The sequence below is a fragment of the Serinus canaria genome, chromosome 3 (assembly GCF_022539315.1).
Source record: "Serinus canaria isolate serCan28SL12 chromosome 3, serCan2020, whole genome shotgun sequence".
NCBI classification, from domain to species: Eukaryota; Metazoa; Chordata; class Aves; order Passeriformes; family Fringillidae; genus Serinus; species Serinus canaria.
In genome coordinates, this window is record NC_066316.1 from 1,784,519 (window position 1) to 1,806,314 (window position 21,796).

Sequence of the window (21,796 nt, forward strand, 5' to 3'; positions counted from 1 at the left end):
CCACAACACCTAGGTACAGCCTGGAGAACAACCAAACCATCACTGGACAGATTCCGAGGCACTGCCACCACTGATGCATGTTTCATTCCATGCAGTGGGAATAGTCACAGACTAGGGCAATTCAGTAGGCCCTGAGCTGATTCAGAAGATCCCAGTTCTCTTCCCAGCAATAGGAGTGTCCTTTTTACTTTCCACAGTGCCTTGGTTTTCTCACCATGGAAATGAGATGATCATGCTGACCCTTACTTTTAAGTTCCTGTAAGACCTTCAAGTAAAGGCACTAAGGGTTAGTCACTGCAATTGTTTGGGGTTAAATATTAGGTGAATAATAATCTCAAATATCTGGGATGCCAAGGCTCAATCTTGCCTCAAAGACAGTGGCAAAGTTCTTACTTGTTTTGGTGGTACAGGCTTACATGTTTAAGCAAAGAAGAGACAGGGATGCCAACTCTTCTGGTCAGAAGATTTGGAGCAAAGTGGGATTTTTTAATTATATAAGTCTTGTTAGGAAGACAATGAGGTGAGGGTGTTCTCCCACAAGAAAGGGAAATGGCTGCGTCATCGATGGTCCACTTCAAGAGCTTATAATTTCATCACTGCAGAGATGACGTCAAGCAAAATGGAGGATAAAATAAAGTTACGCATATTGTCCTAAGAAGTGCATATTTTAGCAGTGAAACTGGATAATGTTTTGCAATTAAAATAAAATAAAGGCAAGCGTGACGTTCTGTTTAAGCAGATTGGGTGTATGAAGGCTTTATTGTAGCTGCAGATTTAGGGCATATGAAAAGGTTTTCTGTGCTCAGTTGTGGGATGAAAAACATTGCATCATCGGGCATTCTTGTTCTCTAACACTTCTTTGCCTTTGCTAGTGAATGCTCACAATTTTCTTTTCTGCTGTAAAGTCATGTTTGCTCAGGTCATTATCATTCCAATTTTTAAATATCCTCTTAGGAGTAGGCAGAACTACAGAGAGCAATAGTGAAGTTTTGTGCCTGCTCGGGGGCATGTGCTGGGCACAAGCAGCTGCACCTGCATCTCGCTGCCAGCAAAGCCCTTTGCCAGTTGCTTTCAATCCCATCCCTTGTTCCCAGCCTCCAGAGGGGCTCTGATGGGCACAGGTCCCCATTCAGACATCACCATGGAACTTTATTTGGGAGCCTGTTTGCTACAGAATCTACTGGCTGGGAGGGGCCTCAGGAGAACAGCATCCTTTGACTGCTCCCAGGCTCTTGTCTGCTCCAGCACGTTCCAGATTGCAGGGATTAATTATTAGCAGCACACATTCAGCTGCTCCAAGGTACTGTTTATCCTCAGAACATCTGTAACCTTAAAGTTATGGAGTCCTAGTCAGAGTCATCTCCCTGGATCCAGCCTCCACAGTCATCTCCAAGGGGAGGAATATCCACTGTCTCCATTTTACAGAAGGAAAGAAGGGGCAGAATCCAGAAAAAGGCTGTTTTCACTGAGAGGTACACAGGAGCCCAAAGACCAGTGGAGGTCACACTCAGATTTCCAAAAATGCACGAGCAGGTTAGATACAGTCTGTGGGTTAAAATCCCTAAACTTCAAGTGAGATGTTCAGTTCTCAGCTCATGGAGACATTTTTTAAAAACCTCATAACGAACCTATTACCCAATAGTTTCCTGACAAATTCCTGCAGTGCCTTGTCCACAGTTCTTACTGCAACCCTAAATCCTAGCAGGAATATGATAATCCCATTCAACTCCAGAGAAAAGCTCTGATGTGGTAAGAGTCTATTTACACAGAAGAGAGAGGGGTTTTACAGCCTTGGTCAGGATAATGAAGGCACCAGTCAGAGTACCCATGTACAGATTTGTTCCCAACCTGGATCAGTCTCCCTAGGAGAAGGACACACTGAATTCCCTCATTGCTGTGCCATCACCTCCTCCCTTTGCATTTTCCCAGGCCCCACTGCAGGATGGGCATTGTGCAGCCAGTCTGCTCAGCACTTTGGGAAAGCCTGGGCCAACCTTTATATTCCTTAATACCTATAACTGCCTTCCCTCACCCAACCTCAGTTTTTTTCTGATATTTGCAGTGACCCATCTACCCTCACTTTATGTGCTCATTAAAGTAAGCACATCCATCAGTCTGTTCAGGATTAGCCTGGAAAAGCAGTGCCATAAAACATCCATGATGTGCAGCATTGTCCAGTTACTAATTCCATTATTCCCATCAATTCTGCTTTCTCTCCCTGGACTTAGACCTTGGTGTTGTGTTACTGTAGGAGATTTGCCCTTCCTTACATTTTCTGCTTCCTCTCCAGTATTCAGGTGTAGAGGCTCAGCAAACAGTCACATCCACTTCAGGTGGGTGTACTAAATATTGCATACATTCCTCTAGTCAGCTGTGGAATAAACTCCTTTCAAATAAACCAAAATACTAAACAAACAAACATGCTGGGGAAGCACGGAATAAACTTCATTTACTTTGTACCTCAGACTGTCTTCCTTGCTTTCTGCTTCCCTTTGTACATCCCAAACCTCTGCATAAGCCCTGACAGTTCCTTTCAAAAAAGGAACTGCCCCAAAATTCCTCCTGCCCTCCTTTGCCAGAAAGAGCAGCCAGCACTTGAATCAGGAAAGAAGTAAGATCACACAAGTCCCAAATTAATACCTTAAATAATTTTAAACAAACTCTAAGTCCTGGTTTAGATTCTCACACAGCCTAGGAAGAATCCTGAGGTCCTGAAACACAAGTTTGTGAATAAATCCTTGGAAAATCAGGGCTTCTCTCTCCATACCAGTGGAAAATTGAAAATCCAAGTTGTGTAATCAAATGTGACATTCATTTCTGCAGCTGGTGGGAAAACAGTTTCCTTACAAAATAAACTTAATAAAAAGTAGAGTGTTTTGTATATCTTTTTTTCCCCTAAGCAACTTCTAAAGTGTCAGACCTTAATTTTGAGGAACTCTGATAGATTAAAAAAATACACCACTGAAATAATATGTCAATATTATTTTTTCCTTTCTTCCCTTCATTCATTTACAATATTGGACACATTCTGATAAAACAAGCTCAATTTTCCAGGTCTAAAATTATGAAAAAGCTTTTCTATGAACTCTCCAAAGGAACATCTACTTATATGATAAAATAAAGATTTCTTCCTCTTAAGATGAAGTGAAATCACTGCTATCCCTACTGAATGCCATTTGCTCTGTGGCTTTCCCAAAACCCCATATGGAAAGGAGGCTCCTGAGCTGCCACATGGACATCACTTACATTTTTAAGCTTTTGAAGTTTTAACATTTTTAAGCAGAGCAGCAGATTGGCAGGACAATCACCATTGTGTTCAGAGAAATACAATTTTCCAATGTTCTTCAAGAGGGGAATAACTGCTCCTGGCAACCTCTCCATTAGTCCTGCTGCTGATAAAAGCATTTCTAATACCACTACTTTGATATGAACAATGTAATAAAACCAGAAAAAGATACATAACTCTCCTAAATGAGGAGTCTTTTAAAACTTTTCCCTTATTTTAATATTTCCCATCCTAAAAGTGGAAGAAACCACAGCACAACAAATCCCATCTTAAGGGGGAAAAGCAAACCCCAGGTTAACTGTGGGGAAGTGTTCAAGGCCAGCCTGGGTGGATCAGCCTGGTTCAGTGGGATGTGTCCCTGCCCATGGCAGGGGCTGGAGCTGATGAACTTCAAGGTCCCTTCCAAGCCAGCTCTGTGAGCCTCTGGAGGGAATTTTTGTCTCACCCCTGCCAAGCCAGTGAGCCACTGGAGCTTGGCACCTGCAGCTTGGAGGATTGCAGCCACCCTGCTGTGCTGAAGGAAGGCAAGGATTTCCAGCCAGAAATGGGCATTCAGGGGGCACAGTGCCTCCAGTTTCTTCCCAGCTTACTGAAACTGCAACTTTTCCTTCACTTGTGTGGAGAACACTTATTATACCCACCTTAGGGAGTTAAACAGAAATGCAGGTGCAGCAATGCCCAAGTGATCTCAGAGCCCTGACAGAAGTGTACCTTGTTCCTTGCTTCCTTCTCTTCCCACAGCTCCATGCTCCTCATGAGCCCACTGCACTTTCAGAGAAGAAAACCCTCTTCTTCCAAAGCCCAGGGCCAAAATCCATGGGAGCAAACTAAACCCACAGCTCTGTTTGTATCTCTTCCTCTGAGGCTCCATCTCTACTAGTAAACCCAGAGTGCCTGGGAACATTCCTGGGCATGGAGGCCAGCTGGCATGGAAAAACCTGCTTCACTGCTGGCTTCCTCAGCAGGATGGCTGCATGCAAACTGCATCCCATGCTTAGGGATGGTCCCAGGGAGGTTAGACAGTTAGAAACCACCTGGGAAGAGTTCCTGGCCTGGCCCAAAGGCACACTGGGGTGTCCTGACAGCCCCACAATCACTGGTGTTGGATGTGCTCCCAGGCACTGCTGTGGGGACCCGTGCAGGTGCTCCCAAGGCCATGCCCACCTCTGCCTGCCCAGAGCATGCAGGACCTGGGTTAGGGCTGTCACCACTTCAGTCAGCTGTGGGGATTTCACCAGGGCTGAGCACACTTTATCTGCACAGGAGCTGTTGATAAAAGGTGCCCAGAGGGGAAACCACTTGAAAGCAGAACTGCGGTGATCCAGAGAGCAGCTCTGGGGCAGCCAGAGCTGTGGGGAGGTGAGAGGGTTGCTGAACACCCAGAGGGGCTGAGGGGTATGAGGTGAGAGGATTCCCAAAGCCCCAGTGCTCAGCCATTCCCACAGAGGGGCTGAGGGTGTTTGCCAGGATCAGTGGAGCTCTGCAGGGGCACACCCATGGCAAGCAGCAAAACAGAGTTCTGCATTGTGTTTGATCCACAAGCTGGTCCAAACTGGCACCCAGCTTTGACTGGCATTCTCTTCACTGGGGTGACACTATACAGCCATGAACTGTTTTGGCTGCAGGGAGCAGGGAAAGGGGTCACCTTTTCATCCCACATCCCCACTGAGGGCCTCCTCCACTTCTCACACCCAACCATTCCCCAGCTCAAGTCTCTCCAAGTTAGGATGAAACTTTTCCAGACATTCAAGCTGACTCTGACTATTTTCTCTGGGTTAGGGAGCAATTGGACATGCTTCTCTGCTGGCAGGGAGGGAGCAACTCCAGGGAGAGGAGCAGGGATGTTTGGCAGAAAGTGCTGCTGCCAGCTGAGGATGAGTGACCAATACCTCTTTGGGCAGGTTTTTATCTCAGTTTTGTTTTCCTTTTAAGAAAAGCTCAGTGATGGATGTGAAGTTATTCAGTTCACCAGATGAGCACATCTGTCCTAGAGACAATTATTCAGTGAAACCTCAATCAAGTTTTATTCCTTCACTATCGAGCCATAAACTGGGCAGGGTTTCTGCACAACCACAGCAAAGCCACTTCTCCCATCCTGCTGCAGTTTGATAACCCCTTGTTTGGATTCAGGCTTGGCATTTCCCATGGCTAATTTATTCAGAGGTGAAGGACCCTTCCCTCCTTGCTGCATCTGCCCTCTGTTCAGCACAGGAACTTTCTGAAGCCAGGCTGGCTGCCATGAACAGAGTCCTAAACAACACAGCTGATCAACACCCAGGCTGCCACCATCCCTCCCAGCAGAGAGCTCCTTCCCACCATCCCCCCCAGGAGAGAGCTCCTTCCCACCATCCCTCCCAGCAGAGAGCTCCTTCCCACCATCCCTCCCAGCAGAGAGCTCCTCCCCAGCCCTGCTCCACCTCTGCTGCCACAGCCAGGTTCAAGGAGCTGGTCTGTCTGACCAGTAAAACCTTCCTGGAGCATGTGCACAGCGCTTCACTCCATGGGGTCCTGATCAAGGTTGGAACTTCTACATTACAAATATATCCTTTCCTTTCTATTTAAATGCAATGTAAATTCATTTCACAGGTAAATCTCAGTTAAAATCTTTACCTTGAAAACCAGGATTTCAAAATCTCTAGGAGCCACGTTCCCTGCCACAGCTGAAGGTACAGTAGCTATTGTTTCAGCTAACCTTTTGTTCAAAATCAAAGGGGGTTCACATTAGGCCCACAAAAGGAAATCATGACTGATGATCTGGCCTGCACAACTACAATTCTTTTAGTAACAAAAATATTTTCTAAATTCATTTATTATTGAGGACAAGCAATGAGTTTGGAGCTACATAAAATGGTTCCAATTAGATTCAAGTAATTGCTATTTTGAGTGAACATAAGCTCCTCTGGATAAAAACAAAGGGCAAGAAAAGCTCAAGTATATTTAAGCCTTCAAAGCTTTTTTGCCTTTTTTTCATCCTCTTTTTCTTTTTAGTGTGAGAGAGGTACACACAGAGGAATGGGGGGAGGAGCAACAAGGATGCATGAAAAAAGAGGAGTGATTTTCCCAAGCTGATTTCCTGGGTGACCCAGTCTCCCTGGGAATGCTGCCCATGTGATCTGCACCAACTGCATCAGCAACAGCATGAGAATCCAGAGCTTCCACCACACCAAAAGTGGCAGAGGGAGGAAAAACCAGCAAAGCACAAATTTCAGAATTTCACCACAGAAATTCTCAGCAGGACCATGAGTGATCAAGGAGTTATTAGTGAGGAAGATAAGATGAATTATTTCTGATTTTTTTTGCCCAAATGTCATCATTAGATATTTAATCTCTCAAAGGTGCCCACTCAAAGGTCTAAAAAAAGAAGTTCTCTACAGCCTCCACCAGCGATTTAATCTCTAGAGTGCAATTTGCTCCTAATTACAACCAGATCATAATTACAGATTCACATTTTTGTATATCTTCTTTGAGTCACAATATAAATAGTGCGACACAGAACAGTTTTTGCTTTAGCTTGGCTTTGGTTTGCAGTTTTTTAGTGTTCCTGTCTGAAGTCTTGGAGAGGAATAGGAATCCTAAATCCAGTGAACTTGTAAAGCTCAGCTGAAACTGTGACCATTCAACCTAGCTGAAGACCTACTCCTTCCTAAAAACAGTTGTTACAGTATCTTGGTATTTCTGGGACTCATCCCAGATTGAACATGACAAAACACCAGGACCTTTCCCTCAAAGACAGTGTCCCATGATCCCCGTGTGAGCTCTAGCTTTAAACTGTCTCCTAACTTTGTAAATATTTTTCCTTAACAATGGTTCAAGAACAAAAGGTTTAGCAGGCAGGAAATGTCAATATTTGGTTTTGATGAGACACAAGTGTCTCCTTTCTTTTACTTATAAAAGATTGTCTTTTACAAGCAGTTCTGCCAAGAAAGCAGAGGAGCACTGGAGTACCAAGGCAGGTAAGCACAGCCACCCAAAGCACTGCTCTAGAAACTTCTACTTTGAAGAAGTACAGAAACTTATTCTTCACTACAGAAATCCATTTAGCAAATCTTTCCTTGAACTTGGGAATGACAAATCCAGACTGCTCTGCAGTAAAGCCTCGATGACCTTCAATAACAGAGACCTTCTCTGAAATGGGCTGAACAGGATCAATGCACATATTTTGACCATGTCTGATGACCCCTCTTTTTTTTTTTGAGATTGATTCAAACAAACAAACAAACAAACAAAGGCAAACCATGCCCTTTGCCTTTGTCTGCTTAGAAGTCAGTACCTTAAATAGTGGATGGAGAAGGGAGAACTCATTGTCCCTGATTGGTGGGAACTGAGGCACAGGGAGGTTTAAATCACATTTTCCCATGGATTCATGTCTTTTTGTTGTCCCTTTAATCCAGGAAAAAAAGGAGGCTCTATATGCAGTTGGCTGTCTGCTCCACCACAATTCAAGTCAATTGACTGTGCCGGGGAGTCTCAAATGTTTTCTTTCCTCATAAATTACCTTCATTAGCTATGTAAATAGAACCCTAATGAGATACTAATTAGCTGTTAAGATTTCGATCTCAAATAACACAAACAGTTGTGCTGTAACCATCTGTTTGTGTTTGCCAACTTGCAAGCACGTGCCACCAACCTGCCAACCCCACGGGCTGCTGCCCTGGCCTCTGCTGTCCCTGCAGTGCACACGTCTAAGATGGGTGCTGGAGGTGAGGGGGGTGGATCAATACCCCCAGCTGGCTCCTCAAGCTCCTGTGGCTGCTCCTCAAGTATTTGTGAGGCTGCACCCTCAGGTCAGCTCATTTGTCACTGCTTCTCAGGCTACTGGAAGTTTTTCTTACTGTCATTTTATTAGGAGAGCTGAAGGAGTACATAGGGAGTTGGTGGACAGCCTAAAGGAGGATTTCACAGAATCACAGCCCAATCTGGGTTGGAAGGGACCTTTGAAGGTCGTTCAGTCCAGCCCCCCTGCAATGAGCAGGGACATCTTCAATTGGATCTCTGCTCTGAGCCTCAGCAGCCTCACCTTGAATGTGTCCAGGGATGGAGCACCTACCACCCCTCTGGGCCATCTGTGCCAGTGTTTCACCCCCTCATCATAAAAAATTCTTCCTTATATCTAATCTAAATCTACCATCCTTTAGTTTAAAACCATTACCTTATCACTGTGGGTCCTACTAAAAACATCTGTCCCCATGTGTCATGTAAGCCCACTTCAAGTATTGAAAGGCTGCAACAGGCTGAACAACCCCAACTCTGCCCAGCCCTCTGACTGCCTTTATAGCCCTAAATTTTTCACTGGTACCAACAGAAGCAAAACTAGAGAGCCCAGCAGGAGCTGACATGGATGTGTATCTCACTAAAATGAAGTATCAATAACCTAGCTCACACTCGATGAAAGAGCCAGTCTGAATTATTTACTGTATGTCATACTTCAGGTTTTCATTTCAATATATGGTGAGATGCATGATAAATTATTCAGCAGCATGACAAATTAAAATGCAGGTTCAAACCCCATTGCGTTTTCTACTCTTAGGTTAACAGTCCAGTTCACAGTGATGGCATGCTAATCTATTTTTGCAAAGGGTTTTTCAACCAGAGAGGCACAGAGGCACACAAGTTTTCCATTGCAGCAAATCTTATCCAGCTTGAATCATTTAACAGCCCATCCTCCTTGAGGTGCACTAATGAAATACAGCTTGGTCAAGAGGGTCAAATGTACCTGCAGCAGGTTGGCCCAGGAGCCAGCAGTGTGGTTGCTCCAGCTTTTCTCAGGGCACTTGCAAGGGTGTGAGGGCTCTTGTTCTCTCACTTAGGTTATTCTTCTGGGTGCCAAATAACTTAGAGATGTTTTGTTTTACTTTCTAACTTCTCTCTAGGCATGATGAGTTTTGTAGGAAGGTCTGGGAAACAGAGCTGGTATTTTAACCTGTCCAGGCACCCGTTCTTTTCTGTTGGGGTGACAGGGAAGAAGTTCCTTCTGCTGCTCTGAACAGTCATGGCTTCAATTCAGGGATTGTTGCTTGGTGTTGCAACTCATTTTTAAAGCAGTCTTGCAAAGTTATTCATGTCCACTTGTCAAGATATTTTCCATCCTCTTTTTGGCAAACAAAGTAAGGAAACACTTGTCAATATTCCCCCTTGGGACCTCCTTGGGGACATCTCTTTAGACAGAAGTGATTCAAGTTTTGGTCCTCAGTGGGTAACATCTCTGCAAAATCACAACCTCCTGAGCAATAGAATATGTAATATTCAGCTTTGCAAGAGTGATAAGTCTAAGATGAAATATTTCCTGACTCATCAGAGCTCACAAAGGAAATCTTTGCACTGCTTGAGGGAAGACATTCCAAGTTTCTGTCCATAAAAGAGCCTAAGTTCTTTAAAAATCATGACATGTTTATGCAGAGTAAAACAATTTTAGGTCAGTTTAGGACATTCTGTCCCTCTAAAATCTGTTCTGCTGAACTTGTGTCCAGATGATAGGAAGTCTATATGCTGTAACAAGCACATTTGACAAGACTACATTTAAAACAAAACCTTCAAAGCCTTTGACCCATACCCAGGGCTTTATACAATGGTCTGCAAACAAAACCTTGTTTGCTGTTTTGTTTGTAACTGGCTCATGGCTCATCTCTTCTGAAAGCTGGGTCTGTCCCAGAGGTTTGATGATGAAAACTGCTCTCAGTCAAAAGGCTCTCCATGGAAACAAAGTTCCACCAGACACAATGGTTTGAGGAGCCTCGGAAAAGTTTCATTTGAAATATCCTGCATCTGATTGACTTATGCCCTTCCAAAAGCAAAGCAAAGATTTGGAAAAAGCTCTGCCTGTGTTGCTGCCATACCTGGAAGCAGCAGATGATGTCTGTGACTCCCAAGTGGGCATCCTCTGCCCTGTGCCCCAGCAGGGCAAGAGTGCAAGTTCCCCGAGCTCCATGGTGTGCTGGGATCAGCAGGGAGTTCATCACCCAGCCTGTGGTGCAGCCACAAAACCCCAGGGGCAGCGGGTGAAAGGCTGTCCCTGCTGTGCAGGGATGGAGCAAGGAGCCAAGGGCAGCCAGGGCACCAGGGGTGCACTGCCTTTCCCCCAGAGGCAGAAAGGCTCTGATGTGCAGCCTCAGTGGGATTGCTACAGAAGGCAAACTGAGCAAATGCAAGAGCTGCTGCTTTACCTGAAGTTAAAAAGGAAAGAAAGTTTCTTTAGGTTTCTGGAGAATCAGAAACCCTGGATTTATGCCAGCCTTTAGAGAAAGCCCTAGACACACCCTTATGTCCAGATAAGGTATCTGTATGGATAGCCTAGCTCTGAGAACTCTCCAGCTGAAGAAGCTGAGCTGAAAGGGACCATATCCACTTTAATATTGGTCCCTGAAGTGAGATGAACAGAAATCTGCTTGTTTCTTCCTTAGCAAAAGTAAGGCTGCAGTTAAGGGGAGTATGAGGTGGTTGGACTTCTCCCACTCCAGAATCATCCCATCAGGCTGGGATCCAGTTTCATATTTAGTGCACAACATGTTGCATTAAGAACAATGGGCAAATCATTCTGTGCAATGGGCCTCAATTTCTGCACCTGAAATACTCAGTTAAATAGCTACCAGGCATTGCATAACCCAGTTTAGACATTTTAGGATGTGCTGACATGCCATATTGCCTGAGCACTTGGTCAGAAAAAATAACAAACATTACTGATATTACAATAATACTTGCAAATTATGGACGTCTGCAATTACATTAAATTAAAACCTGGTGTGGTTCACAATACTCAGATGGGGCAGCATGAAACAGGAACTCTACTACAATCAAACTGTTCCAGCTTAAATATTTGGACGTTTTGGATGTAAAAATAAAAAGCTCAAGTTCATATAGATACCTCAGATAGTTCAGCAGAAACCAACTTTACTTTTCACAAGAAAATAGCTGCAATAGCAGATTTTGCCAGTCCACCCTGTGGTACCATGACACAATTTGTCAGGCTGATCTCCCTGCAACTCATGGTGTTACTGGAGCACAGTTCAAAATTGGAACCTGGTTCTTTGCTGTCTAGCAATCATTTTTTAGAATATGTACCTTTTTTGAAACTAAGCTGGCATTGCCAGACAAACCAGTGGTGTTGCCTTTATTTAGATGCAAGAAATAAAGGCAGCAGCATCCGCCTGAAGTTATTGCTCAGAGCTTAATTAATACCAGGGTTTTCACCCTCATACTGACACTTTCCTCTTGAATTGAATGGGACTTCACCTTGTCACAATAAGATCAGGGCAAGTCTGTGAAAACAATGTTGTGACAACAAAGGAATGTCACCACATATGTCAGAGGAGGACATGGTGGGTCCTCTTACAGTAGCAAAATAATGTCACTGCGGATCCTGGGACACCTTGGCTACCAAGGCTCTCTCTGAAAAGGAAGTGCAATGGGAGAACCTGGAAGGTGGCAATTCCTTTAGAAACCGGGAGATGTGGATGCAGTCCCCAGCTGGGACTAAAGGGGCTCTACTGACTCTAATGGGGTTGGACAGATTCACATCTGTAGGAGATCTGGTCCACTGCAAGCAAACTGTGGGAAGGATGTAGGAACTAAAACACCGCTTCACTGCAGGGCACATAAATTCGTCACTGGTGTGCTTGGGCATTGCTCCCCATCCCTCACAGTATAAATAAGGCCACAGCATTTTCATTTGTGGGTAAGAGCTCTCAGTTCCTCGTGCCCCTCTCCAAGGTGAAAACCCCACTTAGGGCTGGTTGCTTTTCCACCTGATGCTTTGCTGGAAGAGCTGCACTGTGAAATCCCTGTTCCCAGCAGCTACCACCTAACGGGGGGAGTTCCCTGTGCCCCCTCCCCTCCAAGACTTAACAGTACAGCCTTAGAAAGGGGATTTTCCAGTATAAACAGAGCTAAGCCAAACTCTTCTCCTGGCCTCTCTGTGCCCCAGCCCATATTTGCCCCACATATAATTACCTGTGGATTTCACCTAGAAGACAGAGGATTTCACTTATAGCCCCAAATAAGCGGGCTCTGACGTAATGGCAGTCTGAGGAATATGGGTCAGGGAGGTGGCCTGGCCACTGGAAATGAATTCTGGAAGCAGAATAAGCAACCTTGTTAGAGGAGAAGATAGTAATCAGCAGTGGTCCTTGGATCTAAACATTTCACCTCCAGCACTCTTGCAGCTACAGCCCTCATCTGTTTCACTTTCCTATTTTAAGTACCTGACTCACATTCTAAATATTGACTTCTATTTTTCTATTAGCACTAGATTTTCAGCCTCCATATTGACTTTGACTGTACCTATGGTTGATACTAAACCTCTCAGGTCAACAAACTTTTATAGCTGTTAGCTGCTCAAACCACAGTGGGCAGGAACTGGCACTATAGAGCAGTAGCTAGAAGCAATATTATTGGGAATTATAAATTATTCCTCTGCCTGAACTTTTCCTCTTATTCACATAGCTACATTCATTTTTAAACATGTGGCAAACGAATTGCACAGTGAGGACAATTGGGACTCTGTGATTGGGGAGCACCCGCCACCACTAGCAGGGATGGATTCTCCCCTGGGAACAGAGGAGTAATGCCGGAGTCACAGCCAGGCTACAGCAGCATAAGCTGACCAGTAATGCCTGTGAGGACAGGCAACACCCAGCCAGAGGATCAGAAGCCCCAAATCCATCTTAGCTGCACACACAGACCCCTAATGTCTCCTCTGGCTGACGTTTTAGCAGCACACGGAACTGAGCTGTTGCAACCAAACATCAGAGAGACTTGGCCATCCATCATTTCTAAAACACTTCATGTATGTAAGAAACAATAACAACATTAAAAGAACATTATGGCAGTGACAAAGCCAAGCCTAAAAAGTGAGGAAATGCAGCAATTAAGATTAACTTATGCCTCACAGTATAATATTTTTCTGCAGACCACATACTATTTTTTGGAATTAGGACCCAAGCTCGGGAGCAGGGACAGGGAAGGTCCAGCTTGCAACAAGTTATGGCAACAATCCTACATCAAGGACTTTACTGACACAGGATGAGTGCAGCATTTGGATGTGAGAGGAACTGTATGAAGCTGCATCCCTTAAAAGATGCTCCTATGGGTGCTGCTGCCCCTGGGGACTTGCCCAGCATGTGTTCCTGCACAAAGAGCTCACAGAAAAGGTTGGTTTCCTGCCATCCCCCCTCTGCCACTCCACCTCACAGACAGCCAAAATGTCACCCGGATTTATCTTAAATTTTAAGTCCGTGCCATGTTCAGTTTAATGCTTTCTAAAAAGTTGTTATCACTGAGGAAATGATTACTGGGATGATAAGCTATGAATGACTTATTCATGCACTATTTTCAGCCCTTCATCAGTCTACTAGATCTTGTGCTTATGTTCCAATCCTTCACATACTGATTAATTTTTCATGTGCTACCAGGCCTTTTTCAAGCAAGGACTGCCAAAGTAATGCAGTCTGGCCATTTGTAAGCTGTTCCTTTCCTTTTTTGTTTTTCTTACCCCATGCCTGGAGTACAAGCCCGTGGAAGGAAGGAAGGGTCTGTCAGAGAACTTGTACGATACTCGTGATTTATTATTAATTGCTGGCACAGCAGTCCCTGCAGGTCACAGGACCCTGCCTGTGCTAAGCAACGTCTGGATGTTGTGCTGGGCAATGTCCTGACTAGGAAAAGGGCTTTTCCCAGCCTTTCCAAGCAGGCAGAGGTGTCCCCCTCCTGTGTAATGGGAATGCCAATAAAGCGCTGGCTGACCAAGTGCACGGGGGGCCGTGCTGCAGCAGAAACTGGGCAAGTGTCAGGAGAGGAACCCTCCACAGCAAACTGAGGAAACAGGGTTTTCCCTGGTCTGAAGCCTGCAGAATTATGGTTTTCAAGGATTTACCACTTAATGGCAAAATTCTGGCCCACAATTACGCTGTGTTCTCTCTGCCAAAGCACATACATGAGCTGTAATCAGAGCAGCTTTTTTCCCATCCTCCCTCCAGCTTTGCCATGAGGTGGAAGAAACTGTGATGGGTTGAGCTTGCCAGGAATGGCACGTGCCTCATCCCAGAGAGCTGCAGTTCAAATCCTGTTGTTAAAAGCCCCAGGCTTGCAGCACACAGTCCATGGCCCCACCAAAACCAATGGACATCCTTCCATCTGCACCTTGTGGCAGGATCAGGGCCACAAATACAGGCCATGAGAAGTGGGCAGAACATTAAATAAGTTGTGCCCTAAGGGAAGTGGCCAGCACCAGTGCTCAGAGTGAGAAGTAACTCTGCTTTGGCAGAGACTCCCTGCACAGCTGTAGCCAAGTCTCTCAGGTATTTGATAGTTTGATTCCTCACCTGTACAAGGAAAAGGTAATCCTGCTTTCAGCAGAGTGCTCTGAGCTGACTGCCCTGGGTTCTGGAAGGGACTCTGATGTACAGCATGTATAATGACCCTCAGATACCTAAACTTGATCCTTCTGGTGGAAACATTTATAGCCCTTTAGTTCCTAATTTCAGCTATACATTACCACAGGAGCAAGATGGAGCAAGATAAGCCTGTTGTCTTAGCCAGATCTCTCCAGCTGATCAGTGAAAATTTTGGCTGTGCCGAGCCAGCACAATCCCTTCCATGCTGTCCCCCTGTCCTGCAAGCAATGCAATTATCAGGCATTAAAAAATAAATAAAAACCAGAGGCACACAAAAAGCAATACTTTGTGAGCTACCTGCTGCCATCAGGGTCCCAGGTGACCCAGGCTAGCTGTGCTGTGTGCCTGCAATCAGCATGGCTTGTGTGCCCTGAGCAGCTTGTCCTTACCCCATCACTCCACACATGGGACACTATCCCCTTATTGCCCTCACCCAGGGCCCTGACCTCAATTATTAACTGCGTTTAGCAAGGACATTATTAAACCTGACTCTCTGCTCCCAGATGAGCTATCAGGTGTCTCTCTTTAACCCAGCAAGAACCTTTTTCTCACCCCATGCCCTTCTTATTACCCTTTAATGTGTCCTGAAGCCTCTGGAGCAGCTCTGTCCATCTCATTTCTAGAAGGACAGGGAAAAAAAAAAAAAAAAAAAAAAAAAAAACACGGAAAATGGATAAATCCATTCCTGAAGATTTTTTCCTAATTGGCTCTAAAATGTCTTTCCATTTCCTTTCTGTTTTAATCATCCATCTTTAATAACAAATTCTAAAAACCAACAGGTCTATCCAGTCACAGCAAACTGCTCAGCTGCGGATTAAAGCACATTACAGTTTTTAGCAGGACACTACTCCTCTTTATACCTGTGAAAACTGATTGCATCTGTCTATGACGATTAAAAATCAAGGAGATATTAGTAAGTAGCTACTAATTAGCTTGCATTTTAATCGTGGCTTTTATGCCAAACAAACACAGGAGTGCCACTGTGAAACATAATATAAAATGTCAGCAAATGTCTCCACTTTAGAGCTTGGCAAGTGCAGCTTGCAATGTGCTGATGCCACCAGAGAAGAGAAGGGCATTAGGCAATGCTCCCTGCTCCTCTTGGGCTCTGGCACAGGAATGCACCAGGCTGTGGCTGGGGCATAACCCTGGAGTGAGTGAGAGCACTCTAAGGCAGCTTGGCTTCATGAGCAGCACCAAAAGCCCAGTGGAGGCTGTTCCAGCGGCTGAACCAAGGAGACCTCAGAGACCTAACCTGGTTTTCTACTTCCTCGCTCCTCTTCTGCAGGTTTTTACAAGAGGGATGTGTCAGGGTTCATCTCATGTTGGCAAGGAAGCACCCCTGTGCCACCCTCAAAATGTACAAGGTGGGGGTAACTGGGTTAACTGGGAACCTCAGTCAGATATCAGCAGTGTCCCTGCATCTCCTGCAGCCTATGCCTCACCCATCCAGCAGCAGTGACAGCTGCCAGCCAGCAGTGCAGCTCTCCCATCACCGGGCACAGGCACTGAGCCAGCAGTGCCCCTTGCAGTGCCCCATGGCTGCACAGGGCCTGACTCACTCCTTGCTCCATCTGAGCAATCTCCCATCCCTTCCAAAACCACCTTGTGCGAGAAGAGCTGCTCTGGGGCTGCACTTCTGAAAAAAACCACCACACTTTTCATTCCCAGTACTGTCCTTCACTCTATGTCTGTTCAGTGCCCAGCATCCCGAAGCCCTCATCTCCTCCAGAGCCCCTAGGGGCTGCTAGATGGCAAAAAATACACACCAAGGACAAGCTGGAGAGCAAAACGTTCCTCAAACCTCTCCTTCCACTCATGGCAAGCAGCTGAAAAACGCAGCAACCCTTCAAATAAAAGGCTAGGACTGAATGTTGCAAGTGCAATGAATGTTTTATGGATGAGAATGTTCCTGCCCCTCAAAATATTTGTTTTCAATACCCACAAAGTAGTATAATGTCATTTAGCGAGGAGAATTCTGGCAGTTGATGCACAATCTGGCAGAGCTACAAGTACTGTAGGTGTTATGATACACACACAACATGTTTTACAAATAGAAAGTGGTTTCCAGAGTTCTTTAATATATTCTAATTTCCCCCACCTCTACCCAAAAAAGCTGCAGTTATGAAAATACTGTTGCATACTGAAATATTAAACTAGAAATCTGAAGAGAGTTGTTTTTTTAAAAAGCTCTCTTTTCAGCGATTCCTTCTTCTCTTTTTTTTTTTTTTTTTAAGTCAGGTATGTTTTTAGCAACTTAAACAGGTTGGGTTACCCACAAGAAGTAGTAATTTTTCCACCTAGCAGATTGAGGCATTCATACCCTCTTCAAACATTTCTAAATTTATTCTCCAGTATTATTCAAATAGAAATATTTGCATGTACACCCTGAATCGGATAAAACCCTTTTTATACTAACTCATGGGGAGAAACCACACAAATGAAGAAGATTAAAAAATGCACCTTCTTTGAATCCAAGGAGCCTCTGCAAGAAGTCCTTCCAAAAAGCCACCGAGTCTCAATTGGTTGTTATTTCTTCTTTTAGGAGGAGAATCCTGCTCAAGAGCAAATCTGGTACCTATACACCCTTACCTGGCTGGCAGCCACACAGGCAAGGGGTTATTAGCCCAATTTACAGGTGGGAGACCAAAGGAAGAGGAGACCAAGTGAACTTTGCAAGGCCACCTGAGACACCTGTGGCAAACCGTTTTTTTGCTCGAGTCCCATGCCTCAGTCACAACACAAGGCTTCTTTCCCAAGAAATCACATCAGCTGCTGCTTGTGGATTTTCCAGGAGCAGGAATGCTGGGTTTTAACTTTTATAAGTCTCTGAGGTCACCAGCTTCACTCTTCACTTAGGTGAAGTGACCAGGCTCAGTTTCAGGAACAAAGCTCCTTGTACAGTGCTCAGAGTGAGCAGAATGAACCACTGCCCCATCCAACCTCCCACCCAAAGGGGGCATGTCAGCTCCCTGTGCTTGGGCACTTCCACACAAAATCACAGTGGAGACCCCTGCCTGATCCACGAGGAGTGTGCCAAGAAGGAGTGTGCCAACATTAGCACTGTAGTGGCATCCTGCACCTGAGCCATGGGGGCCTTACCTCATCTGGGCAGTGCCACAGGGCCGTGGGCACATCACTGAGCAGCTCAGCACAGAGCTGAGCCTTGCTGCTTCAGCCAGCACTGAAAACCACACAATGCACATCCACACTGTGAGGATACATGGGAAGTTTCTTCTGGGAATGTGGATAAATGGGCAGATGACTGCTGATGACATCCCAAACCAGTGGCATAGATATTTCATAATCCAAATGAAGATGCTTCTAGTTTATCTCAGAGAATAATCTGGAGCAAATGCAGTATTTTCAGTTCACTCACTTGGGGAATTAACAACCAGGGAATGAGTTCCCCTATAGGGAGAAGAGCAAGGTGGAGGAAAACTGCAGCCTACGATGGGGTTTGGTAGGCTGTGCTACCCCAGGAACAGGACAACCTAAGGGAGCAGGACTTGGAACATACTGGGGTTTCTCAGATTTCATGACCTGCTTATTCCCACAGCCTACTGTGTTCAATCCAATACATCTGCTCTGCAAAGAAGAGCAGCCTTCCAATTATGAGCTTCTATCCACACTCCCAGCCTGGAACATCTCCCAGATATCTTTTAATTGCTACACATGAGGCAACCATGAGGGTCCAAGCAGGTTGTGAGGAGGGAAAAGCTCTTATGCTGCACTGATAAAGAGAGGATGATGTGATGCTGAGAACAGGGCAAGAGCAGGGTGGCACCTGCGTATCAGCTGCAGATCACGGCCACAAGATCTGTCTGTAGCCTCAGGACAAAAACTGAGTGAATAAATTGGTACAAATTACATGAATTACCTAAATAATGCTTGTTACAAAATTACATCTCCATGCTGCCATCCGTTAGACTGCAAACAGCTCCACAGACAGCAGAGGAACTACATGAAAATAAAATATTACCCAGTACAAGGTGGGACTGAATGATTGTGCCTTTAGCATTTCCTACCTGCTTGCAAACAGACTGCCACCTTTACAACTCTAATCACTGGGCTGGATTCTCACCTGAACTCAACAATGCTGATTTGGGCTAGCTCTGAATCTGTGACTTACAAGCATTTGCTGATAGTCACCGTGGCCTGCAGCCTGTCTCTGGGTTATTTGCTAAGTTCCATAGTATGGCCTGTGGTGTTTCCCCCTCCTGCTGCTGCCCAGCTGCCCCGAGGTAAGGAATGGTGAGCCCAGTGCTCCAGCTCCGTCCTCCCACTTGTGACAGGCTCTTTCACCTCACTCTTCCCCTTGCAAACCCAACCTGGGAGACACAACCCTGACCATCAGTCCAGTCCAGTCTCCAGTGAAGGTGAGTCCCAACCCAGCTGATCATGTGGATAAGTCCTGAGGGACTTAAGCATGTGCTTAAGTTCTCTGCTGGATCAGTGCCTTTGCAACCAGTCCGACTGCTTTGTTAGCAGAGCTGAGCACCAGGGCTGAGCTCCAACAGGAAATAGCAGCATCCCTTTGAAGTCCTGCCACTGATGTTCACGTAGGTGGGACTTCAAAGAAGAGCCACCGCTTCCCCTCCCAGTATCGGAGGCCCCAGTGTTGGAGAAGCAGTCCTGCTGGTTTTAATTGCATGAAGGGATGCTTTAGGGCGGACGATTCAGCCCTTCTCAGGAAAGGGACAATGTGAAAAAGTTCCCACCTGCTGGCAAGACACCCAAGGAGAGGTGAACCCATACCCCAAAATACCCTTTAAAACAAAGGTCTGTGGGAAGAAATCTCATTGCCTTCTGTTCCCTGTTTTCCATAGTGCCACTGAAAACCACCTTGTGAGCATCTGGTTTACTCTGGAGCTGCACTCCTGAGCAGCATAAGGGCCCCTCGCCAACTGGATGGGGATGAGGAATGGCCAACCTCAGCTCCCATAACAGAGATCACTGGAAAAACTGACTTCAACAACAGCCAGACTGAGCCAACATGAGGAAATACCCCCACAGGCAACCTACATGGCTGATTCTGCTGCTGACTGACAGTGCAATCACACACCAGAGCTCCTCTAATTTCTCTGTATCTCTTTTCCTTGAGGGAAAACAAAGCAGAGAAGTCCACATTCTAAAGGGTGTCAGTGAACTCAAATGACATCAAAACGTGGCTCCACCTCTTCTCCTGCAGGCTGCCAATATCCATCTCTTCTCTCAATCTTCAGACAGAAGCAAGACCCAGTCAGAGGGGAGAGGGATCAGACTCTTAACACAGAAAACCCTGGGGACCATGGAATGCACTAGAGAAGCAGCCAGCATTCCCAGGAGCAAGAGAAACAGTGCAGGATTTACATACATGTGCAAAGCTCTTCCATGTTCATATTGCTTGGTTTCTCCTCCCTGAATTCCCTTCATGTATCCAGATTCCATACATTTCTCCATTCAAAAGCCAGCTACACGAGCAGGCATGGATTTTGAGGGAAGATGAGTAATTCTGTGTTCTTCAAGGAGTGAGTCCTTTGTGACCCCACTACAAAGAACTCAGCTGAGCTTTGCTGTTCTTGTCACCAACTTCCCATAACCTGGTCATCTGCCCTGGTCACTTCATGTTCTGTGCCTTCTCACACAACACTTTCACATTGCTTTAGGAACAAACTCGAGTCAGCAGGAAAGCAGTGTATGCCAGTGGGGATTAATAAGAGCAGGAATTTTAACCCCAGTAAAACCAGCTAAGCAAAGATGTGCCCCAAAAATGCAGAGAGCTCTCAGTGCCAGACCCTGAGGGGCTGACAGCAGCAGTGCAGTGTGACAAGACTGGACTTGACCATCAGAAGATCCCAGCCCAAACCCTGGTGTCTGCTCTGGTGCGAAGAATGACCAAAACACTCAACTTAAACAATTCCTGGCTCAGGACGAAAAAACGAGTATGGAAAGTCCCCCATGTGCCTTTCAGTGACACAGCCATGGTTTGCTCAACCACCTCATCAGCAGAACAACTTGCATAGAAATGTTTGATAAAAGATCTCTTTTTATCAATAGAAAGGTGATTTTTTTTTCAAGACATTTCTCTTAGAGTTTTGAACTTCTACCAAAAAAATGCCAATATGCATTCTCAGCCAAAACTGTGTAACTATTCTATAATCACCAGTGTCCCATCAAAGATTTTTGAGATTTAGGAGTCTGGGGGTTTTAATTGCTATTTTTTTTCTGAGTATTTAATCAACATTTTCTGCCGAGGGAGGAAAAATATCCTGGTCAAGTGCTGGTTTCCTTGCAAGGTTGAGAAGGGCAAGGAGGAGGAGGGATTGCTGTATTTTTCCTTAAAGACACAAACATTCTCTTATAACTCAAGTAACCATGCACTTGTGAGCCTGACAAATTTAGAGGACTTAAAATCAATCAATAAAAAAAGAGCTTGACCACAAGGGAAGTTCTGGTCAACCCTTCAGCTTTACATCATAGACAACATTAATTTTATCACAGCCTTGAAAAATTAAAATAGAAAAATGCATCTTCTTGGAAAACAGCAGTTATTTTCTTCCCCTGCTCAGATATTTTTATAAGCCTGGTTCCACCAGCCTCACTCCTGTTGAGAATCACCTTTCCCTGCAGGGCAGAGCATTTATTTAGAGGTGAGATATTATGTCCCAAGCAGGACACTGAGATGCCTCCACCCAACAAAAACTCCACTGTGCAGCTGAGCTGGACCAACTACATCCCAGGTCCAAGTCTGGTTTGCAGCATTCCCCATAGTGTCTGGATACTGGCCTCTATAAATAAACAGGCCAGAAGGTCTGGAGAAGAGGTAAAGCCTTTCTCATTAGCTGAGAGCAAGGAAGGAAGTTGTACCTCACCAGCAACTGCAGGAATTCACAACTCCCTCCTTCCCTTAATAGCACTGCTGGAGGCAGAGAGGAGCAGGGCAGAGCAGCCTGACAGGGATGGTCCAGCAAAACTGTTGAGACAACCAGTGAAATGAAATGTGCTCATGAGTAAGGGTGGCAGAACTTGCCTGACAGATACCTTTCTTGCTGGCTAATCAGAACCACAATTTATAGGTCTTTCCATGAAATCTCAGCAAAAGAACACAATGGCACACAGACTGATTTGGGTTGCTTGCAAACAC